This window comes from Glycine soja, chromosome 4 (genome assembly GCF_004193775.1).
Source record: "Glycine soja cultivar W05 chromosome 4, ASM419377v2, whole genome shotgun sequence".
Classification (NCBI taxonomy): Eukaryota; Viridiplantae; Streptophyta; class Magnoliopsida; order Fabales; family Fabaceae; genus Glycine; species Glycine soja.
In genome coordinates, this window is record NC_041005.1 from 20,998,753 (window position 1) to 21,010,853 (window position 12,101).

General features: G+C 33.1%; 1 pseudogene; it reads right to left on the reverse strand.

The window, feature by feature from the left end:
* Positions 1–3,850: 3,850 nt before the first annotated feature.
* LOC114410668 lies at positions 3,851–11,146 on the reverse strand (annotated as a pseudogene).
* Between the last annotated feature and the right edge of the window lie 955 nt (positions 11,147–12,101).

Sequence of the window (12,101 nt, forward strand, 5' to 3'; positions counted from 1 at the left end):
AAAGACCCAATGACCAAAGCAAGACCGAAAAGAACTAAGAAGTCTTTACAAAGCTTAGTCATGCAAGTGCCCAAACAAAGAATTGTCTCATTTGTAGAACTTGAAGATAAATCCAGCAAACTTAAAGACAATAATTTGAAGAGCACTATGAGTCCAAGAGTTTATACTCAAGATGCATCTATGGGTTGAAGTTTATTTGGATGAATTACATAGCTTTTGGTCTAAAGAACTAATTAAGGCCCATTTTTTAATTTTCCTTTAATTTTCATTTTTTATTTTCATGTAATAAGTTCATATGGTTGTTAACATCTTTTAGGTTAGTTTTTATGTTTTTAGGCTTCCCAAGTTATTATAGTGGTTAGTATGGTTTTATTACTAGTGGATATTTAATGTTAGTGGGAATTTAATTCTGAGTGGAAATTAATTCCTAATGGGATGTTTAGAAGGAAGCCTAGCTTATAAATAGTAAGAACTTTGTAGCTTTGAGGCAAATTTGGAGTATGAATGAAAGTTTGAGTTTTATCCCTTTTGTGAGAGCTTCCCTTGGTTCTTGGGTAAAAGAGTGAATTTGATCTTATGAAGACAATTTGTAGCGATCAAATCTATGACTTATCATTCACCTTCTCACCTATTTCTTGAGTGTGGTGTCAATATCATTCTCTAAAAGAAAACTAAGTCAATTTCTAAGTCTGAAACTTCAAGGTGATCTGTCTTGTTTCCGTGTTCATATCATTTGGCATCAAAGCTTCGGCTCCTTGAAGTTCATGTTTGAGTTTTTTTTCTTCTATGTTCCAATCCTTCTTTTCAATTTTTCTAGTTCTTGTTCTTCAGTTTGTGTTCATCTTCACTACTAGAAAAAACACATTTAACATCGGTTGTTTTGGACATTCAACATCAATATGAATCGATGTTGAAATTACCAACGTTAAAAGTATCAACATTAACATCGTTATGAAAAAATCGATGTTAAAATACATAATACAACATCGACTTTTACGAAAACCGATGTTGTATAGTAAGAAATATACAAAAAAAAAAAATGCAAAAATTGATGTTGTTTTTACATTTTTTTTTAAATACTTTGTCTGTTTTGTTTAATAACCCAAACCTCCAAATTGAAAATAGAACCAATCTAGGCAGTACAAAATATTATATTCAAATTATTATTAAATAAAAGAAATACTTAAATAATGAAACAATAATCTCAATGCATAAAATCATCTATAACCTAAGCTAATTAAACATAACTCTACAATTGTAAAATCCTTTAAACACCCAGTGCTTCATTTTTAACTCTTAGAAAACATCTTGCCCACTGAAATCACTTAAATAATTAACTCTATAATATATATATACACACACACATATTTAATTTTTTGTATAATTTTTATATAGATACTTTTCTATGAAAATTAAAGATATTCTATTGAAGAAAATGAAGACAGACAATTAAAATTTTAGAATAAGATATATGGTTGTGCATTTGTATCCTACCTTGCTAATTGAAGTGTAATTAATTAGACCAGAAAGAACAAATGTACCTTCCTACCGGATCAATTGCGGTGCAATAACAACCAGTTGTATGGGCCATGAGAGTGTCAAGAGGTCAAAGAAATAGGTAAGATAGTACTTCCACAGTCCCTGAGAAGGTGAGCATGTAATAAAAATATAAGAAAGTTTTCAACGTTATCAGAGTCCAAGTTGAGATTCATATTTTAAAAAGTAACAAGTCAAACAATGATGTTACCATATCCTGTTGTTAGAAAGAACATCTCACCCGTCATGTTCCAAGCAATCTCATTTACCTTGGAAAGCACATGAATAATTGAGTTCATTGGAATTAATTTGTTTCAATGTAGTGAAACACATCTCCCGTTGTGGTAAACATAAGTTTAGATTTTCCAAGTCCCTTAATTATTACTAATGCCTTAAGTTTTTCTATTTATCTTTTAAGTTGTCACTTGTCGCTCACTATACATTAAATTTTTCATGGATTAAGACAGTTGATCCTTCTTTCTTAATTGATTGGGGGGGGGGGGGGGGAGGGGTTGAAGGGATGGAGACAAATGCTTTTATTTCAGAAAACTCTAATATAACAACCAGGGCTGCCACTTGTTTTGCTTGCTAATCCTTGTTAGTTGTGACTTGTGAGTGCATGAAACATCAATTTGGCACAAAACTGTGAGAAATTGTTTATATTGAAAAGGGTAGATATTGAAAAGTTGACATGTGCCTACATTTCTAAGGAAAAAAATTAAGGCAAAACATGTTGCAGACATAAAAATGCAGCTCACAATTAGATGAGCATACAAAATACAGGTGTTTTGGGGTTATTATTAGTGTAATAGAAGGTAATTCTAGGTAAGAACTTAATCAATAGCTGATAGGTGAGGAAAACATGGGTGAATGGTGGATGAGTGTGCAGTGAAAGAGTCCATCATGCAGAGTTATGGTCTAATTAATTTAATCAAGATGGGCTTGACTTCTAAATTTGCAATTGAAGTTACAATATTGGACAAGAAAATAATTAAGATAAGCCTATCAACACACATTGGTAGAAAGAGGAGATAAAGAAGGGAATATAAAAATAGCAATTCCACTTGCAATCACATTCATACGGTTTTCCCAAGGTACATTTAAATATTTAATAGAAATGAATATGTATGTAACAAGGGAGCGCTAAATATGATTCTATATGAGTGATTGATCACAACATTTTGTCTCGGCAGTGTATATGCGTGGTGTATCCTCTTTGAACATTCAACAAAAAATATAACCAGAGATTAATCCTTCTTTAAAAACATAAACAGAAGAAACAAAAAACCTCAAAGCTAAACTCACCTAAAAAGGCCTTGGTGATAAAGCTGGAAGAACATATGACCCCCATTTACAAAATCCAGCACAAGATACAATCTGTATTTTGTTCGAAAGAGCATATAGATAGAACACATCACTTTTAATTTCTATTATTGTAGACCATTTTGTTTTATATGCTAATGCTAATTAACAAGAGAAAGCACTTAACTTACAAAGAACACAATTCTGGATATAAAGTAATTAAAAAATATATCCATAACTTAAACAAAATGTATCACAAAAGATAGATCATCGTAAAAAGACAAGCAGCTTAAAAACCTTACTATAAATTCAAAATTAAGTACTTGAAAAGAGTATCTAAGTTGAACAACAAATGGGTGTTCTATCTTTGTCCAAATATCCCTCTTAGCTTTCATGTACTCAGCATGGTTCTTCTCCATAATCCTGTCCTTCCACATAACCTTCATAGCATATATTTATGAAGTACCTTTTTTTCCTCACCTGATACACTTTTGCAAATGCACCCTGCCCCACAATCTTCAAAATCTCAAAATCTTCAATACTAACTCTCTTGATCTTCATGAGATTCCCATCTTCATCTTTCAATGATTTGTCGACAATTATGGAGAAAATCGGATAAAGATACACGCAACTAATTAAGAATATCTTTAACAGATTCATCTTTGTATGCTACACAATACAAAGGCAACAAAACTGGTTCATAAAGCAAAAGGTCACTAGCTAGGTAATTAGCATGTGATTATCATCAATTACTAAGCCAATTTGTGAAAAATATGATCCTCGTTTTTCAGCATAATTTGGGTAATTAAATGTCTATAATTAGTAAACTAAGTTGCAAATAAAAAAAATGAGATCTCCATGAGCATTGAGCACATTGAAAGAAGAAAGAAGAAGAGTACCTTGCGATAAATGATTATGTCTTCTTCGATGGTCCAACCAGCTTCGGTGCAGAGAGCCTTCAACACCTCATTGTTGTTGCAGTGTTTTGGGAAAATTGTAATTCCCTTGCGCCCTAAGGTCGGAGTATATCTTCGCTGTAATGACTCTTCTTCTCCTTTCTCTCCTCCAATTGTTCTCTCATTCCCTCCGATTCATCGTCGCCAACGCTGCTTTGTCTGAAGTCATTCTCACTTTCGCCACCACCACTCTCTGTACCACGTCACACCTGATTTAAAACCCACAGACGCTAGTAATGACCTTGTGCCAAGAGGAACAAAATCGAACGGAGGCGGAGGCAGAACCTTGGGGATGGGGACTTGATTGGTGGGGCCGTCCCTGCACGTGTCGGCTAGGAAGTCGAAGTCGCGGAGCACCAAAATGTCGTGAACGAAGGCATTGGGAGTGTTGGGAACACCGTGGAGCGTGCATGGAAACCTTGTTAGTTATTCTCCTTCTCCTACACGCTCACCACTTTGGACCTCTCCATCATGGGCTATGGCTATTGAAGTGTTTAAAGAAGAACTAATATAAGTTTTTTTTAAAAACGATGTTATCTACTCATTTCACAACATCAATTTTTGATAAACCGATGTTGTTAGTAATTACTTAACATCGGTTTTCTAAAAACTGATGTTAACATTGTACTAACAATATCAGTTTTCAAAAAATCGATGATAAGTAAATACTAACAACATCAGTTTTTTGAAAACTGATGTTAAGAAGCTCCAATTATTTATGGAAATGCTACTGTATACAATTTAACATTGATTTTTCTTGTAACCGATGTTAAATTGATGATGTTGAATGTATATTTTTTAGTATTGGTTGTTCTCTTTTCTATTCCATTTTGTTTTATTTTCTTTCTGTCATGTTTCATTTTCCTTTTTGGTTCCTTGTTCTTGTTTTGTGTTGTTGCTCTTCTCTTCATCATCTTTGTGTTCAACATCAAATTAAGTTAAATTTTGAGTTCTTTTAAAAAAAATAAAAAAGGAGAGAAATTTGTAAAATAAAAATAAAGTTTTTGAACCATTATTCTGATCCAAAAAAAGAGAACAAAAAAAAAAAGTTATGAAAAAAATCAAGAGTGCAACCACAAACTATTACACAATTCAGTTTCTTTTAAAAAAAAGGAAAACATAGTTTATCAAGAATTGAAAGGACTCAATATATTCTCTTTTTGTAATTTGATCTTGTGGTTTCTTTGTTCTTTGTCTTTGTTGTGTCTATCATCCATCTTGTTCTTATCATATTCCTTGTTATCCCTTTGTTCTCTAAATTCTAAGTCATTTTATTGTTCCTTTGCTGTCTTGAAAAATAATCATTGATAAGGTTTTCTCTAAAGAACTTACAAGACGAAGCTGAGTGATAAATGGCAAGAGCGGTGAGATCATCATCGGGCAAAAGCCTTGATTGCGTCAAACATGAGTAATCCCATTATTTGAGTGAAACACTTAGTGAGTGGAGAGGATCCATATTTTTTTCCTACTTCCTATTGATTGAAATTATGACTACTCATTGGGACTTTAGTATGGATGGGTTGGAAAGGAGAAATTGAAGACATACAAAAACATGGAAAGAGGTGGAGGTTTTGAAGGATAAGGTTCCAAGTTTCGAACGAAGGAGTGATCCAGAGGCATACTTAAAGTGGGAGATGAAAACAAAGCTAGTATTTGCATGCTGCCAATATAGTGAAGTGGAAAAGGTTAAGGTAGTAGATTTAGAGTTTTAAAATCATGCTTTAATTTGGTGGGATCAAGAAAAGAAATATAGGAAGAGATTCAGTGAAACCCCGGTGGCAACATGGTTGGAGATGAAGACCTTGATAAGAAAGAGGTATGTTCCAAGAGAATATCAAAGGACACATGGAAGAAGAGAGAAAAATAAGAGCTAATGAGAGAGATAAAAGGTTAGGTTGGAGGAGCAAACAAAAGAGGGAGGGTATCTCTACTAGTGCTAAACTCACTACATCTATTCATCCAACTAGAAGCAGGGAACTTGAATGTGTCATGTATTCTGGAAAATGGCATATGACCTCCCAATGCCTAGGGTGGAAGGCATTGACAAATGAGTTAAAAGAAAAAGAGATTAAAGAAAATGAGTTGAGAGAAAATGAGATGAGAGAAAAACAAGTTGAGGGAAAAAGAAAATGAAATGAGAGAAAAAGATATTCAAGAGAAAGAAATGAAAGAAAAAGAGACGAGAAAGAGTAATAATTGAAAAAAAGAGTGAAAAAAAAGAGAAAAAGATAAAGAGAAATATGACTGCTTTTATTTTTATTCTAACTCGTTGTTGATTGTCATGATCATCTTGTGAAAGGATTTGAAGAATTGTTTCAAAAGGAGGAAAGCAAAGCATCAAATGAATATCAACTTGAGTTTTCAAAGACACCTGATGTTGCAACCAAGGGGCATTGTCCTTCCTAAGTGGTTGAAAAGATCAATGATATTGCTTATAACCTTTAGTTTCATGGTAAGTATCAAGTCAATATCACTTTTATTGATGTTGACTTCACTTTGTTCCATGTAGATGATGAACTTGATTTGAGGATGAATCTTTTTGAAGAGAGAGAGAATGATATAATTTAGCAAAGGTCCAATGACTTCAAATATCTTTTGCAATGGATAAAAGGCCCAATGACCAAAGCAAGACAAAAAAGAACTAAGAAGCCTTTCCAAAGTTTAGTCATGCAAGTGCCCAAACCAAGAATTGTCTCATTTGTAGAACTTGAAGATAAATTTAGCAAACTTAAAGACAATAATTTGAAAAGTACAATGAGCCCAAGAGTTTATACTCAATATGCATCTATGGGCGGGAGTTTATTTGGATGGATTACATAGCTTTTGGTCTAAAGAACTAATTAAGACCCATTTTCTATTTTTCCTTTAATTTTCGTGTTTTATTTTCATGCAATAAGTTCAAATAGTTGTTGACATCTTTTAGGTTAGTTTTTATGTTTTTAGGCTTCCCAAGTTATTATAGTGGTTAGTGTGGTTTTATTGATAGTGGGTATTTAATGTTAGCGGGAATTTAGTTCTAAGTGGGAATTTAATTCTAAGTGGAAATTAATTCCTAGTGGGATGTTTAGAAGGAATCCTAGCCTATAAATAGTAGGAACTTTGTAGTTTTGAGGCAAATTTGGAGTCTGAATGAAAGTTTGAGTTTTTCTCCTTTGTGAGAGCTTTTCTTGGTTGTTGGGAAAGAACTAAATCTGATCTTATCAAGGCAACTTGTGGCGATAAAATCTATGACTTATAACTCACATTCTCACTTATTTCTTAAGTGTGACATCAATATCCTTCTCTAAAAGAAAACTAAGTCAATTTCTAAGTCTGAAAACTTCTAGGCGATCCGTCCTGTTTCTGTGTTCATATAAAAATGGAATGATGAATTGAAGATGACTATATTATAATCATATGATTTTTGGACTCTTCCTTATTTTGTGCTCTATCACTTTAGGTAATTTGTCAACACTGAACCAACACCATTTCCCCATTGCTACTCCTTTTCTTCTACAACTAAAAGGGATCAGGGGTTAATAACTATGTTGTTACCTGATAGGAGTGAACTCCTCCATATCTATACACTACTACAAAAACTGCATACTACATCAGTTATCTTTGACATACAACGTCGGTTATGGACCGTCGTCGTATCAGACGTCGTGGAAAGGGTAGACGTTTATGACAACGGTTCACAACAACCATCGTAGAATATGTGAACATTTTAAGATGGGTATGTCTGGAGGACCATCTTAGAATGTGGTACATTCTAAAACAATCCTCACGACGAACCTGTCTTAGAATGTACACATATTCTACGACAGTCTTAAACACAATCGTCTTAGAATGTGTTGTTTTTTTTATAAAAAAATGACATTTTTTAGTCATCTCCAGCTATATTACAATCATTCAGACCAATATGTTTATATTAAGTGTCACCTAATAATTGATAAAAAGGTTTACCATTTTACTAATATATATGTAATATATATATATGTAATATATATATATATATATATATATATATATATATATATATATATTAACCCTATTAACAATGCAAGCTAAGGTACCAATGTGCATACACTGGTATTAAAGTCAATTTGCAAAGGTAATTTCCTTGAGCACTTGTAGCCAAAATGTCATGCATGGCATCCTTCCATCCCTCTGCAAAGTGTAAAAGGTATAAATATTAGATAATTATACGAATTTTGTAACAAAAAATAAGGAACATATTTAATGATAATGTCTCTTTTAACACATCAATATACATGCAACAGAATGCCAACTCACCCTCTCTTGTTCCTTCACCACCTAAACAATGAACTCAATCAACTCAATGCTAAGCTGGCTTTGCTTCAACACTCAACCCACATCAGCATCTAAAGTTGAGGATAGTAAGTAGTGTTTAGTAAATCTCTCTAGTAACTAGTAACTAGTGTCTAAATTTGAGAACTTTAAATTAGTGAGTTGTTAGCTACAACCCAACCAAATACTGACACGAAAAGAGAATGAACAGTAGCAAATGACTGATATACTGTTAATTTCTTTCTTTTCAATCATGTTTTCTTTTTAAATTTAACCTCCCAACTTTTTCTCCTTCTTTATTTAAAAATATTCTGAATATTTTCTAGGAAATATAACATTAAATAATTAACCTTTTGCACCCTTAGTCCTTGAGGGGTTCATTCCTTTGTGAGCAGTTTGTGCCTTATTGGCCTGCAAGGAGTGTGAACGAAATCTCTTGTTCAATAAGGATAGAGATACAAAGAAACAATAACGTTTGTGCTAAGAAGAAACCAAAGATTGGTTAAATGTAAGTGAAAACTTACAACATAACTTCACCACTGAAAGTAATTCAATTTGATCCATGGTGATAACAATAGTCCAAATCACTAACAGGAAAATGCAACTCGTCAAAAGGAATAAAAAGGCCATAGATTTTTCTTGTAGCAATACTTATTAAAAACTTTTAATGTGAATCCAACTTTGTATCAAGTTTGACATGCCCCTTTTCTGCTAAATGTAACAAGCAATAAGATTAATTACTATACAATGAATCCAACTATTTATAGGCCTTTCATACAATAAAACAACAAATTCGAGTTGTGGAATTTTAGTACTAAATAATAAATAAGCTTTTTATGTTGCACAAAACAAAAAGCTTTTAAATAATGAACATTTAACATGATAGCAAGGAAACGATATTCCAAGCAATAGGTGGTGGGCATGCACCAAAATTTTTTAGCATAGCAGCAACTTCATTCTCACATTTGTTGAATATCGTTCATCATAATATGTGCACTTGTTTAAAAAGCATCTCCCCAATACAAAGAAATACCAATAGCATTGTTTAAAATGCTACTTTCACATTTCTTAGACAACATGAATTCAATGCCAGAGCAGCAAGTTCATTCTGACATTCTCACAGTTGTTAGACTACCACAATTCAATGCTAATGAAGCACAAGCATTCACTCAAAGACAAATGAAAACATTTTGACATGGCTGTTGGTTAATGTAGATCCTTTATAGTTGCAACGTAGAGTGTGCCATTTTCAGCATGTACTTAGCTAAATCCTAACAAACTTCATTTAATAATACAATAAACATGGGATGATGCATCAACCAATAACAAATTAAAATATGCAGCATAGTTAATTGCCTTATAAAATGATGCCAAAGTAATACTACTACAGAAACACCTATTGAAACTTGACAATATGCTGAATAAATCATCAAATTAGTCATTCCAAATATAGTTATTGTGCTTAGTACTAAGTACATGAGGCTGACTGTTGGTAACAACCTATATTTTTTCATGTCATTAAGATACATCATTGACAACAGTCATCGTTGATAAATTCATTACAGAAACGCAAAGCAGGTTATGTTATGCCTAAATTTGAGTCTCGGCTTTGAAGTCAGAGCATCATAGGTATATCAATTTCAAACACAGACAAGTAATATCTCAGTAGAAGAGCACAATCAACAACCAAATTTAGTACCAAATTGCAAAACAATTAAAGTTTTTTCAAAGCTCATTTGTGAAATAAGCATTAACCTTTCATGCTCATCGTAATATGCAAGAAGAAAAGAAACCACAAGAATATTGCATAGAAGATTATGCTATATGCTTCTTTAGAACTAATTGAAAAAAGTAGTTGAGCTTACTGTCAAGTTCCTTGAGATTAAAAATGGCGGCCTCAAGTTCTTCCCTTTTTGCATTTCTTTGAAAGTCTGAGACATCATTGGTGGACTTCTTTGAGGGGAAGCAGCAACATGAAGATCTTGGTAAGCTGGGCATAGAAAGAGGGCTATAGCCATAAAGTGATTGTCTATTGAAAACACATCCAGTCCCCACATATACTAGTCCTTGAATGCCATCAAGTCCTTTCATGTTAACCTGAAATGAACAATTGAAGTCCATCAAATTGCAGTCCATCAAACAGGGATGAAGGTTGGAAATTACAGAATTGTGTCCACAATTTTTACTTCAGGGTTGTTAACAGTTACCGCATTGCATGCATGCTAATGCAGTGTGAAATTTGGTGAAATAATTGCACATAAGGCGATGCCGTTTTTCTATTGACTCTAGATAAAATCATTGAATCAATGTTAACTTACATCAAAGAAAACTGTGTTGTGATTGGCATATCGATCACTGCGATCAATACCATCAAATCTCTAGAGGAACTGCACATAACACACATCTCTACCAACTTCTGGATCCATCAGAAAACACATTGCTTCCCGAACGGCCTTGCTGTTGTTAACATAATGATGACAATCAAGATTAAGAATGAAGGGAGCATTTGTGAGAACTACAGACACTCTCACCTGCATAAATCCATACAAACATCAAGCATAATAAAATCTTAATGAACTTATACGAAATATTAGTGAACTATATATACATACCAGTGCATTTTCAGCACCAACTTTCTTGTGATGTCGGTAACCTGGTCTTTTCTCTCTGGAAACCTAAACCAGCCTAGGAAGTTCATTTCCTTCTCATTGGCACCAGTGTGTCCAAGAAAAACTTGGAAATGGGAAACATAAATTTTGCTTAAATACAAGAACTTGTACCAATTATTGATTGCTAGAACCAAACTAGTCAATCTAATGAACATAAAAGTTTTCCATTATAAGAAAAAGGAAACAATTTTTTTTCACACAGAATGACTCAGTACTTTATACAATGTTCTTTTCTTTATGCCTATCATTGTCAATACTATAGTTGATTACATATAGAAATAATGGATATACCTGAATTATGCCAGGGTGATCGCGTGAGTTATTTCCTGGCCAAAGTGTACCATCTTGCATAGTCCATCCTTCTTCTGGTGTTTTCTGAGCCTTAGCTACCATGACATTAACTCATACTTTATACTCTTCATAGTCTCTTTGTGACAAAATTGAAAGGTAAATCAATCACGAAGAGATTGCTCTAAGATACTCAATTTGGGAAAACAAAGTGGTGAATACTAGCAAATCAGATACATTGACTCTCTTGCTCATCACCATAAACAGTTCAGCACGAAACCCAAAGAAACATTAAAAAAAGGAAAATGGAAACACGTACTTCTGAAGCTTGTCAGTGATTAATCAGATTCCTCTTATCAGGCAACAGAATTCCAGATTCAAGAATCACTAGAGCTCCTAATAGTAAAAAATAGTCGTGGTTGGATCCTGCATTCCATACTTGCGAATCACAAAAGTATTGTACCTGTATTTGTCTCTAACTCATTCGCCATCGTTCACACTGCTGCTTTCCAACTTCTGCTGTATAACATCAGGCTCCCATGTGTATACTATTCTGCAGTTTAAAAAATTAACTTCATTTCCAAAGCCAAGGATACATAAGGTTTTACGTCAAAAGATCACCTAAGTATTAATTGCCTAAATACAATTATATGAGGCTGCTATATATAGAAAGTATATTAAATATATGACAAAAAACAAACAAACCTGACACAGACTTACCGCAATATACTACTACTAATAATAATATACATAAATTCACACCTTACCTTTATTTCATTGCCTACATTTGCAAATCTTAAACGATTTGTCCAATGAAATGCAAAAAATTAGTAGGATTTAATCTGAACGAACTGATTAAGCCAATTAAGGATGTTACCTTTTTCAGGAAGACTATTGGGTCATCAGACAAAAATGGAGGGTAACCAACTATTAGTCAAACAAATATTTATACTTTACTGATGAATTAAAGTTCAACTGAGCGTAATTGTTTGTTATGAATAGACAATGAAAATGTTTACTTCAAAACAAAAATTATCCTATGTCATCTAATTTTCGCTAA